This window comes from Falco naumanni, chromosome 6, assembly GCF_017639655.2.
Source record: "Falco naumanni isolate bFalNau1 chromosome 6, bFalNau1.pat, whole genome shotgun sequence".
NCBI lineage: Eukaryota > Metazoa > Chordata > Aves > Falconiformes > Falconidae > Falco > Falco naumanni.
This window is the reverse complement of record NC_054059.1, coordinates 65,767,760-65,781,390: the sequence shown is the minus strand read 5'-3', so window position 1 is coordinate 65,781,390 and position 13,631 is coordinate 65,767,760. Positions and strand designations below refer to the sequence as shown.

Sequence of the window (13,631 nt, the reverse complement as noted above, 5' to 3'; positions counted from 1 at the left end):
AAAAAAATGGGAGAAATAAAGGAAGTTTTATTTGCCAATTTGGAAATTCAGGTCTTGTTTACTGGAGCTACTAGAGAACTAGTACAGATACTTGCTTAAAATTGCAGTGAAAAACTCTGGTCATAAATTACAGTGTGTATAACCAAGCCTGGCATGACTCATTTTGCCATTGTGCTTTAATATCTAAAAGGCCCTGCCAACCAGCCTGTTTCCAGGAATACTGTCTTTTTTGCACACCTGCCTAATGGTTTACAAGTAGAATTTCAGCCTTTGTTTTCGATAGGGAAGCCTGAGCTGTAACACAGATCCTGCCTCCCAATACCAGCTCCGTCCAGCTGTGACACAGGCTTGCAAGCGCAAGTGTCTCTGGTTTAAGTGGCAGCCTTGTTGACCAGACACTTTGCTCCAGACTCTTTGGTCCTCTGGCCCAGGTCTTAGGCCATGACTTGACAGCTAGACAATAATACTAATCTGGGTAAGCACAAGGAGAAATGGCAATAAAGAGTGGCTACAAAAGGATTTCATTCCAGATGAAAAGGGGATTTGCAGAAAATGAAGGAGAAAACAATCATTGGTAGGCTGCACTCATTTTCTTTTAGGAAAAGCTATTTTGTTTTTACTTTGTTTAATAAATACAAATATATTACAAACTTTGAGGCAAAATATACAGTTATATTGCAAAAAAATTAAATGTATTTGCAGTTTTATTCAGAGTTTAAATTAGCATGATGCAACCATTCCTTTATAAGGGAACTTCTGTATTCACTTGGCACAAGACATTTCATTTTCAACTTAATCAGACAAACATTGTCAAAGTCTATTGCTAAGAAAACTTAGCTGTTTTTCAGATTCTGAAAAAAAGTCATCTTTTCAAATATGCCTGCATAAACAAAAAAATCCAAATCTTTAAAAGAATCTTGTCATTCATCTGATTATAAATTACTGGGACTTTGGTAAACAATTCACTGGTATTTGATAAACCTAGGGACTACTGCACTGTTTAAATGCTATTCACAAATTGAGAAGACCTTCCACAAAAATGGATCAAAAGCTTGTTTTTCAGAAATCTAGTTTAAAACTTTTTGTGTTAGCCATAATATAATGCATCAGTATGTGTGTACACAGTATGTATTTTTTAAATAAAAGCATTTTCCTGACAAGGAAACTGGTTTCAGCTACAAAAGCCATAGCTGACTTCCTGCTCTTTTATTAGACCTAAATAGTAAGTCAAGGCAAATAGAGTGCACATTGCTGCTTCTCCGGTAAAACATTGGTATAAACCACCTATCATTCAGTTAGAGTTCAAGTATCAAGGCTAAGATAGCCTGATATTATCTTAATAAAAATCCTTGTCTGGATCTTCCGCCCATATTCCAAACACTATCCCTACTTGCTTATCATATTTTGATCTATATTGTTAATGGTCAAAAATAACTTGAATTATTTGGTACAGCTGCTATTTCCACTAACATACGCAATTAGGTCCTAACAAGATGTTGTGACGTAGGTAACACATGGACATATGGCTATATCATAGAACACACACTTACATAGCCCTGAAAGGTGAAAAGACTGCCAAAAACTCAGAAATGCAGAAGGTCCAGTATTTCAGCAGCTACTGTCCTCCTATCCTGGAATTAAAAGCAAAAATTTTGAAATTTGGAGATAAGTGGAATGGAAAATAACAAAAAGGTAACATACTCATACAAAACCATCTAAACTTCCTTTTTTAACCCTCAGAGCTCAACATCAACACAAATTGTCAGACTAGAAGACAAAGTCAGGCCAGAGAGTATTTAAGCTATTTTTTTAAATTGGCCAGGCTTCTTTAATTTCACCTTAAATATATAAAGAATTGACTGAAATGGCTGGTGTTATTTTCAAGAATTTATGGAGGATGAGGAAAATATCAAAAAACAAAGAAACAAGAAGCACTGCTTTTATTTAAGGAAAGAAATAAAAAAGGAACCAGTTCAGCCAGCTGAATTTCAATTCCTGAAAAAACATGGAACAGGAAAAAAAAAAAAAAAAAAAGAAAAATTCAGCAAAAGTTTGTAAGTGCCTAGATGATAACATGCAACAGAGCAAAAGCCAAAAATCAGTTTGATGTACATGTTGAGGAGAGATCCTCACCAGATCTTTCTAACTTGCCTTCCACAACAGAACAGTAGATTTAAAGAAGGGAAGACTGTAGTGCATGTTACGATTATGACTTCAACCTAAGGAAATTTTTTCTTGAGACTACAGCAGTATGAACATAAAACTGTCTTATGCTGAAAGAGCAGCCATAAATGGCTCACTGCCAGCAAGAAAAGACGCAGTGCATGGGATTCCACAGCAAGCGCCCCTTAAATCTGATTCTACACAGAATGGTGACCTGAATTATGGGATAGAGAGAACGCTTACATTAATGAACCGATAATACAAAGCCTGCAAGGACAGAGGGAACCTGAGTCGACAAACTTGAACTTCTAAAGGTTCTTGACAAATTGGAGAAATGTTCTGAAATCACTTAAAGGGAATACAAATTTTAGGGAAGAGATTTAAATTATTACTCTCTGATAAAAATTATCAACTATACAAAGACAGGAAAGGGAAACAAGATGCTAGAGACACTCTGCTTGAAAAGAGTTGAGGTTATAAAGGATTATGGTATCATGAGGTCAACATGAAAAAAACCCAAGACTTTAATGTGATTCATACACAGTAATTTAGCTTGCAAGAGACATAGGAAGCAAACCTCTCTGTTCTACTCTGCAGGAATACCCCGTTGTTTTGGTCAATGCATATCCAAGATGTGAACTGAATGCTGTCCTCTGTATTCTCACCAACAAAAGTGATCAGATGCCTAAAAAAGATGACTGAGAAAGAAAGACTGGGAGGGAACAGGGAGTAAAGCCAAAACACTACAAAGACATATGACCTAAGGAGGAGGAGACTGAGAAAAGAAAGGAGATTCTGCAGCCTTGACTGCTGGTAGTCTTTAAAACAGATAAACTTTTCGTGCACAGCCTAGATGTAACGATCGGTTCTTCCCTGCAGCATCGTGATAGATCTAACAGATCTGTTCAGGTCCTTCCCTACCTTCCCTATTCTGTGGTTCTATGAAAACATATGTTAATATTGCTAGCTATCCCACACATAAGGACAAAGAAAATAATCAACATGTACACACTGGAAAGCACTAACTCCAGAAAAAACATTGGGAACTGTGGATCAGGCTCCACTGTGCATTTATAGTGTGGTTCAGCTGCCTGAAAGGCTAATTTGACCTAAAAATGTATAAAAGTAGGAGTATCAGGTAGAACAGACAACAACCTTTCCTGTATACTTTATGCTGATCTGACTGTTTAAGAATATGACAACTTTCCTGGTGTCAAAAATTATTTGGAAATACTGGAAGGATCTTTATGGCTCCTGTTTGACTTGATAAAGAAAAGGGGCCTGTCAGTAAACAGCTTAAAAACCTTGGTCTAGGCAAATTATGAACGAGAAAGTTGAGAGGTGAGTTGATTTTTTGTATATATACATACATACACATATACATTTATCCACATGCACATCTCTAAGATGTCTGAGAAGGAGAAAGACTGAAAAAAATCAAGATTTTTCAGATTCATAAATTAACTCACAGAAAACTGCTGTGAATGGAAACTTGACTTTACACAAATGTATCTTGCAGAGATACTATTTCCTAGCAGCAAGAACAATTGAACTCTGAAAGCTCTTACTACAGGAAATTGAGACCACTGCTTCAATTTTTTAAGCAAGATTAGGAGATTTTTCAGGGAGAAAAACAAAACTCCATGACCTACATCCACAAGAGATTGAATCAGATTATCACAATTCTCTAACCTTGCCTAGCAGCCTAAACACTTCTTTCCCTCAGCTATTGTATTAGATGCTTCCTGGTCTCTGCATTTTGCAGCAGGAGAGACGACAAAGGGACTGAATACAAAAGTGACCTGATGCAGAAACAGGCAGAAAGAATACTGTTTCAGGTACCTCAAAGGCAATAGCCATCATTCCTTCAATTCCACAAAGTAAGAAAGGAGCTTTAAGACTTGGCAAGTAGAAACTTGGGGCCATAGGGAGAGTAAAAACGCAAGGAGAAAAATGAACATAGCAGGCAGAAGATGGTAACTATCTATCAGGGAAGAAATGGCGAGTTGCCTCTTGAAAAAGGCTCTGGGCATGAAATATGTGCAAAGTGAAATGAAACTCATCTGGGGAGAAAAAAATGACATTTTACTTTCCCTAAAGGCTGTCTGAACGTGTTTCATGTTAATTGTACCCGAGGCTTTCTGCTGTCCCTCCATAGGCTCAGACTTGCCTGACAGAGCAGTTCCAAAGTCACTTTGCTTTCAGGAATGTGACAAAAAGCAAGCATACATTTTATTGTTATTGCTGTACTGATTAATCCATGTCTAAATCCACCCTGTACATTACATATAGTCAGTGTTTACATTTTAATTACTGTATGGGCTGTTTCCAAAGGAATCTTTCCCTTCCCTACAGCAACAACCAGGAAAAAAATTTCCAACAATAGATTATGTTTCTATGTGTGGTTATTGTCATAATGACTTACCCTTCAGTCCATCCTAATAACTACTGCTAGAACAAATTCTCCCTTTGGCCAGCAATGCATCAAGTCGTACTCCAAAACACTGTCAAGGCTGCTTACTGGATGCTCAGCAGAAGGACTTCAGCAATGTAACCAATTCATGCTACCTGTCTGCTGAAGACAATTTAAGATTGCTAGTATAGCTGGATCTTTCCTGTGACAGCAAAATAGCATATTTGACAAGCTTATAGCTTACAGACTATAGGTCTCAATATTTTTGTCATAATGTTGTCACAAAATATTAGTAAGAATGGCATTTCCTATGTCAAAATAAATTATAAAGTGGTTGGAAAACAGAACTTAAATATAACTAGGTTTTGGGTTTTTTTTAAATTAAGATTACTGTACAAAAGATTCCTAAAAATCTAAAAATGAAAAAGATTTATTATGCTGCAAACATATATGACTCCAGAGTAGCCAAGACAACATATGTACTCATAACACAGAGAACCTTAGGATGTTTTTGCTGATTTGGAAGACATGAGTAAGTTAAGTTAAAAGAGATAAAGAATACACTCATACTTTATAGCCTTGAATAAATATATCAGTGAAATTAGAAGAAATATATACTTAGATTAAATTTTAGTTAGATTAGATACATACTGGAGCTGGGACAGGAACACTCAAAAAGGAGTCCTAAGGGATGATGACCTGGGGATTGGAAAGTCCGCAAACAGAAGAATGAAAGCATGCTACATTACAAGGTTATCGAGCTTTCAGAGACTGCTAAGAGGCGCAGGGGAATGCAGGAGGGACATGTGAACAAAAGCAACTACACAGAGTTAATTAAGTGTGGTACATGTTAGACAAGAATCCAGCTATGGAAAGAACACTGTGATTTGAGGCTGAAGTCACATGTAGAAGAATAACAGAAGATCCTGAATTTCTTCAGAGTGGAAATGTGATTTCATAATGCCAGCTAGGCCTACGGTTTTCTTACATTAATCTCAGTAATAAAATAATTAGGATTTGTAATCTTATTTATATCTACTATATGTTTCTATAAGAGTGCTCCAAGTCCAGGCACCCATGGAACAGAGGGTGATATGGAAAAGAGCCCTTTAAAAAAAATAGTACTAGAGCACCTCAAACCTGAATTCCCATTTCTGCCTGAATTTTGAGTTCATGGGACAGACAGATAAAACCTTATTCTATATGTGATATGGAAACAACAGAGCATGGAAGAGTTTAGATATGTGAAGAAATATCTCTCAGGGATGTGCAGGGAAGAAGAAACTATGATATGGGGCACACATTACAGACCTGAATAATGAAGAGAAAGATAACATTATCAGCAAGGCATACAAGAAAAGAACAAGCTGACTATGTTAAACCACTGCTGGAGCTGAGCCATCTAACGAACACGGGAAACATTCTGAGAGATAAAATGCTCCACTAAGCATACTGAGATCAAGTGTTTGTTTAGGGGATGGGGGATTTTTTGCAGTATTGTCAGGTAGGTTCTGCTCCTCTTTTCAATGTTTCGGTTAGTTTACAGCCACTTAAAAAAATGGCAATTTAATATTACAATCTTTCAAAACTGCTAAGATTCTCAACACTTCTAAAATCCTTATTTTAAATGTTCCTAGTATTTGAATTGAACTTCAGATGTCTTACAAACATTGCTTCCTACAGAGAAGAACAATGTGGTATCACTAAAGCAGAAACCTGAGTGACAGTACAACAGAAGCATCACTTTTGGAAGTACTTTGGAGAATTGCTTTTAAAGTAGATATTTAACATTAGCTCATATTTACTGAGCTCCAATTAAATGTTGTAAACTTTTTTTTTTAGTCGGAAGTGAAATTAAAAATTCTTGCAAATTTATTACCCAAGTGATGTATTAGCAGCTTCTCCTTACTAAGCTAGACATAGCCATATTACAGGAAAGTTGAACAGGCCAGCCAGGAGTTGTCTGCTTTGGTCAATACTTAATTTTCACATGGAAGCTAACAACATCTACAACCTACCTACGAAAAACAACTCTAGATGTCATAAAACAAACAGGCTGTTTTTATTTTTACTCCAGTATCTGTACCAATACCAACAGTGCAGAGCTGTTTCCTAATCAAACTACCTCAACCAGCCAAAATAAAATTCCTGGGAGATCAAATACCCAGCCCTCCAGAATCCAGAACAGGTTTGAGTTTTCTACTTAACATCAAATTCATGTTGCAATGCTGTCACTCTGGAAGCAAACTAACATTTCCTGTCTTTTTTCCTAATTCTGAATCCACGGACACAGAAGCAGTACTGATAGGCCTGTATTTTAACTGCTGGTGCAAAACTGTTCAGCCAACCATTTATTGATTCATAATGCTCTGACAGTCCTAGGAAATGTTGTAACATATTTAGATTTATGATTTTCATATGTAAATCATAAATTAAATAGGGCTTAATTACAATTTAACTTCCCCCTTCTCCCCCCATGATGAAGAGATACGGTACACAGCTTTCACTGTAGGATAAAGCTGATCAAAGTGATTAAAATAGAATTTGCTGTACAGTTGCTCAAACCACACTCTTGTTTTCTGCAGTTTCAGCATTTCCAGAACTTGCAGGAAGGCAAAAATAGACTACAACAATGAAACAGAGATCTGAGACAATGTACGCAAATACAGGAACTTCCCTTTTTCAACTCTTGGTGGTCCCTGATCTACATAATATCCTACATCAAAAAGTTTAGAAGATGTAAGTTGGACATGAGGAAATGCTAAACTTGCCCTTGACTAAAATTTTAGTACATATTCTCAGAATTTAAATTGGACATTGACTGTGGTGAGGATCACATTTTCTACATAATTGAAGAGAATGTCAACACTCAAGGGACAGAATTTAGGTTGCATGAATCATTTCAAACACAAACGGCACCCTCTATAAACTCCCACTAAGCTTCAATCCTGGAAACTTTGGCACTGTGCCACGAAGCTGCTGCTGGTGCCCTGGGATACAAGGATAACTTCCCAAGCAGAAGTTTCTTTACACATCACAGATTCTTAGACTCCAGAAATCCTAGTGAACAGCAACATGTTCCAATGGTAGTGTTTGTTCCAGGGAAAGGAAAATCTACCATGACTACGTAACTAGACTGCCGATTTGTGGAAAGAGCCCGGTTTTACCCTCTTGTATTCTCTACTCTCACAACCAATCTGACAGCTCTCCCCTATTCCTAGGCAATGCCCACAACTGCTGCAAATTTTTCAGAGGTGTGTAACTGCACAAAGGGAAATCCTTCTTTTTAATTTATGCCCCTGACAAATCTGAGTGGTAGCCATGGAAAAAATAAAAGGCCCCTTGTGTAGTGCTTCGGCCAAATATCAAAAGATCTGCTGCAAAAAATCAATAGACTCTCTCAAAGAAAAGGTCATAAAAATCCTTTCGAAGGAAAAGTTAGGGCATATCTATGCAGGTTTGGCACATAATATTGCCTCAATAATACAAAGCAATACTAACTTAGAAAGAAATATAGGTATAGCTATAACTCCCAAATGAAGACACAGTAATGACAAGACAAAAGTACTTCTACAGTCTGGATAAAATGGAGAATTTGTAGTGTGGAAATTTTAGACTGACAGAAACATTTCTGAGCAGTAGCATTATAAAATAGAAAAAAGAAGAGCCCTAAAATGTGCAAAAATACCGAACCATATCCTGACACATGGTGATTTCCATGTTCTATTTTACCTATAAGCCAAGCACCCAATCCAAATTATTGAATCATGCACTTCCCCCAAATCAAACCATATTCAGTGTTTTCTCCAGCTCTGATTTAGTGACCTCAAACATTAGATTACTCACTTGTCATCTATCTTTTGTTTTAAGTCTTTCTTTACTCTTAAGTATGTTTACTTTCGGGGGGTTCATACTTTTCTTTCAGTTTTTCGATAGAGAGGTTACAGCCACCCCTCTAAGTAAAGATAGAGACGTGGAGTTTTAAGCTACAGTACTGGCACTTTTACAGTGATCGAACAAACAGTTTACATATTTTTGGCTTAGTTTCCACTTGAAGCAGAACGATGTAACTCAGCCCAGTCCCTCTGTGTAAGAGGCAATTATTTATCAGCTTCCTTTTGGCAAAGATTTCTTTCACCTCTTATTTCAAGGCACTGAGGGTACCAAGGTGTTTCCTGCTCAGCCATTTATCACAGCAGGCTTATGATTTATTTTAACAAGAAACACAAGATTAAAGGGTTTCACAGAACGCATAATGCCCCACAGTACGTGGAACATAATTCAAATAGCCACCAAGACAGGGTTCCAACTCTGAATATTGTACCGAAGCAAGAAGTGTTAATGCATGTTTAGCCACAGCACTGTACAGACTGCTAGTATATTCAGGAATTACTATCCTCTCCCCATTGTCATCAATTAGACTGTTCACAGTATTATGAACAAGTTACATCTAACCCCACAGAGATAACTAACAGTTTTATATGCACACACACGCGCACATGTACAAACACTCCACACCATGTTACTAGAACTCCGGATTTCTTCTGTCAGGTCTCACTTTCTGACAGGTGTGTACATGCTGTTCCAAAAACCAGCCTGAAGCAATTAACTTCTATATGGCTTCCACCTCCATTTCCAGATTAAGATTCTTCATTGTATGAAACAGCTGATGAAACTAATACTTTGGCTGAGGTTTGAAATTGGTACTAAGTTCACATTAACTTACTTTGAAGTCACTACAGATTTGATAAAAATCTAATTATTTAGTTTTTAGTTGCCGACTCAACAGATATGTTCCTACTTCCTCCAGGAGACATGTAATTAAAATCCAGAATTTATTAAATGTTTGTGCTCTGCCTATTCCCTGGGCTGCATGACAAAAGATCCTGGACAAGTAAGCATAATTGAAGCTAAACATTTCCCTCATTCAAGGATAAAATTCTGGCCTCTATCTTTTAAAAGAAATCCAAACATTTTTTAAAAACTTCACCATTTCCTTAAAGATATAAAAGAAGAAACTTACACACAAGAGGACTTCACACTTTTTCTTTCCTCTTAAATTTAGATTTATTTTTGTAAACTACTGCATCCTCTGAGAATAAGAAATTAATCAGTTCTTCTCTGAGCTACCCAACCAATCCACTTTCCATTTTCCCAGCCAAACATCTGTACTTGCTGAACCCCCATCTGTTGTCTTATTGTTGAGTTAGTTTACCATCTCAATTGCTGCAACTTCCTTTTCATTTTCACTAGACAATAGATTGATTGGAGCTTTCCTGAGGATGCCTTCCACCTTTCTATCACTCCATCTCTTCCCCTTCACTAAAGTGAGGTGATAAGACAAAACACAACAAGCAGAGGCTTGTCTCTGCTGAAAAGGAGAAATCTCTTTTGTTTCATTCTGGGTAACTCATACATGCTAGTTTTTCCAGATCAACATTAAGGTATTAAAAAAAAAAAATAAGACAATTGCAAAGACAAGCCAAGAGCAAGGACTCCCAAATATATATATATAAATACACATTACATTTGCTCTAAAGCAGACTAGGGAGAAGGCCATTCAGAAGTAACACAAACACATACCTACAAACCACTGTAACCGCTGTTAAACATTTACTTGGTTTTGCCTGTGTGCAGTGTTACCCAACTGGCAACTTCCATTCTATTTAATAAAGTAAATGTGATGACATTTTAGTTGTGTGTATATACCCACTGCCCTCATTATAAAAACTTCTAAATGTATGAATCTCAAATGAAAATTAAAACCAATCTGTAGCACGTGGATCCTACAGGCTGAAGAACCAGAAGGCAACAAATAAAACCTACAACTTCCTTCTGTAAGTCTTGCTGTTCTGCAAGATTACTGGGAGCCAAGAATGGACCAACAGATCAGACTGAGGAACAGAACTTTCCCTACATCAGACTCAACAGCTTCAAAACCAAACCACCCTACTACATTATCATATCAATATCAAATGTAAGGCTTAAATTAATTTTCTTAGTCTATAGTAAAACAAATCTAAATAATCCCTGGTTTCCTTGAATCTAATGGACATGGCCAAAGTTTGAAATTTATTTCTCCGTAATTTTTTATTATTTGAATGGTGCGTATAAAAATGGAACTATAAAACTCATAACAATGGCTAATTCCAGATCGACCTGCCTCAAACAAGGACATTAAACCATTTCTACAGAGACACTCAGTTCTGCTTTGTGTAGGATCTTCTTTTACCATTACCAGCACATCAGTGCCTACAGCAGTATGCAAAGTATCATGAAATTTAGCTACTAGTACTCCATGTTCCTCTCTAACCCTTCTCCTAGGAAGAGGACTGTACGTGTAGTATTTTCTTCCCATATAACTTTTAATTTATTTTTTAAATTAGAAGTAGCAACATTGATATGTTCTTTTTTACACTCAGAGGGGAAAAAGAACAGACGGAAATCTCCTTGAACATACTTGTCTCCTCACGGGCATTTAATTCCTAATCTAGAAACACTCACCGGCATAAAGAATAACTGCTTCCAAAGTCCCCTCCCCCATGCCTCAGGAACACAGTTTTCAATCACAGTCTTTGGTTTTGAGCTTTCTGCAATCTAAGGACTCCTACAATGCTAAGCCTTGCGCACCTTTTAAGCATTGGAAATAACTGGTGAGGTGATAAAATCCAGGACTGCTCTACAAATCAAAAAGAAAAAAATATTACATTTACTTGTTAATGAGACACAGATGTTACACCAAGTCAAATGTGAGGTGACAGCCTCCCTGGGGAAACAAACAAACAAACCAACACTAAGCTATTTCCTATCAGCATCTCTAGATACCTATCACCCACTATTAAAAGCTTCTTCTCAGACTTGTAAAATATTATTTTAGTAACATATTCAGCTCTGAAGATGAAAACTGGTCCAGGTTTTTTGCAGTTGAGATAAGAACAGAAACCAAATCTCCTAGCAATTCAGTTTCTTAAAAATCTTGCCAGAAGTAAACAAAGCCAAGAAATTTAACACAGTTTTCCACTTCTACCTTTAAAAATGGCATAATTTCTCTGATACCAAAGTAATGACTTTGAGTTGGCTGGAGTTTTATGGGACAATGTTGCACTTAGGCCAAATTTAAGGAAATTGCATCACCTTCAAACAGTAAAACCCACAACGGTGCAGAGGTAAGAGTCAACAAATTCTCCAACAAGCACTATTCCTTTTTAGTGGATGATAAGACCCACTAAAATAAATGTTTCAATCTAAAGCATCATCTATCAATATTTTCTTGCCCTGTTCCTTTTGCATATACCTTGTCACTACAGCAGCTAACATGAACATACAGTATTTAATCAAGTATACAAGACTGTTTAATTTCTCCATAAGAAACACTACAAAAGTCTTAAATCTCAAAAAGATTTTAAGTTAAGTTACAGAGGAGAATTAAAGCTTTAACAGTGCTGGTTGCTTTTACTGGGAGGTAATATAAAGCATGCGGGGCACATGAGCTGGGAAGTTCTTCCTGGGGGCTGTGGATACAGGTGGGTTCATGGCTCTTCACTGGGTCCTTTTACAGAAAGGACACAGTCTCTCACTCAAGCCAGAAGCATCAGCTCCTTAAAATATCATTTTGACATTTTGGTTGCACTTGTCCCCTCCTCTTTTTACTTATATCTCTCCCCACCTGAGGACCCAAAACACTGGGGAAAAGGTTCTGTTGAACAGTCAGCTATACGGGTATCCCAGCAACTATGGGGTTTGCTTTTTGTTCCTCACTTCTCAGTTCACATATGTAAGCAGAACACTGAAAAATAACATATGGCCACTAACAACCCTCCTTGGGACACCTTCAACAAGGTAAATCCTGTTAATAGGTTCTTTTACTCTGTGTCCCCTCATTTACATTTTTGACCCTTGTCATTTTTCTTTCTACTTGCAAGTGCAATCCTCCCCTGCCCCAGCAGTCTGGCTCACTACAGTTTTTAATGTTTTTTGAAGGAGGGCTACTTGTGTGTTTGGGACAAAGGCACAGTCATAGTGCTAAGATGAACAGCAACCAATACCGAAGGCCCAGAGAAGAGCATAAAGTAGAAGTTCCACAGCTCACTTGCCTTACTAACACACACCTTGCTTCCCTCCAGCAATCCACTACTCAGACTGAGCCAGAGATGGTGCAGTGCACTTAACACCCTTCCAAAACCTCTCCCAATCTGCCTCTAGTTGTCTGAAGCAGTATAAGCTACTGGCAGTCATATTAGCCCACAGAAAAAAAGTTCCAAAGTTTAGTTGTGCCTTCTTTAAAAAACAAACAAACAAAAAACCAACAAAAAACCCCCAAAAACATCTCATTTTGCTTGCAACCTACCACCCAATAATGATACTGAAAGCTCTTATTTTTTCATATAGGGAGAAACACAGAAATACTCTTCTCATTCTCTACACTACTACTTACTAAAGTACTATGTACTTTAATACTGTGTCATACCACTCCTTCAGAATTCTATTCCAACCTGCCTCTCAGTCTGTTTCATTTAAATATTTTCCACCCTTCTGGTCACCCTTGCCTCACTTCTCCATTTGCTCTTCTTGTTATTCTTCGACTATTTTTTTTTTTTAAACTAGAATACAACTTAGATTAACTGTTATGAGGTTTCTTTATTTCATTCTTTGTCTTCTATTTGACCAAGTATAGAACAGACAAATCTATTGTAATTTCCCTGTTTTCTGAGTAGTAAACAGAGCACAGCGCACCACAGCAAGTAAAACAAGAACTTGTTTCTCCTTACATGCACATCTTGCAGTTGTCAGTATGGACCACCATCTAGCTATTCAACCACACTTTTTTGAAACTCTCTGCTACCAGCTTCCAGTTTTACTAACCACATTAGTTTCAGCAAATATTTTAGGAGGTTAAGAGAATGTCACTCAGGATAACAAAATAAACTCTCTCAGAATTTCCTCATTAGCTTTTTTTCCCCCCTGGAGAAAGGGAAGAGATACATCCTTTGTTCCACAAAAGGGGCTAAACAGCAGCAAAATTTACATGAAGAGGAGAACTTTGTGCTAAGGCCTC

General features: G+C 37.2%; 1 protein-coding gene across 2 annotated transcripts in view; it reads right to left on the bottom strand.

Moving 5' to 3' along the window:
• The window catches only part of SESN1 (sestrin 1), an 85,117-nt gene that overhangs the window by 43,554 nt on the left and 27,932 nt on the right, over positions 1–13,631 (bottom strand). Inside the window, exon 2 of one of the 2 annotated variants that reach the window (XM_040597569.1) lies at positions 1,551–1,631. The exons of the other annotated variant lie outside the window; for it this stretch is intronic. The gene's annotated coding sequence lies outside the window, so the exon portion shown is untranslated. The remainder of the gene's footprint in view (positions 1–1,550; positions 1,632–13,631) is intronic. 2 annotated transcript variants of the gene reach the window in all.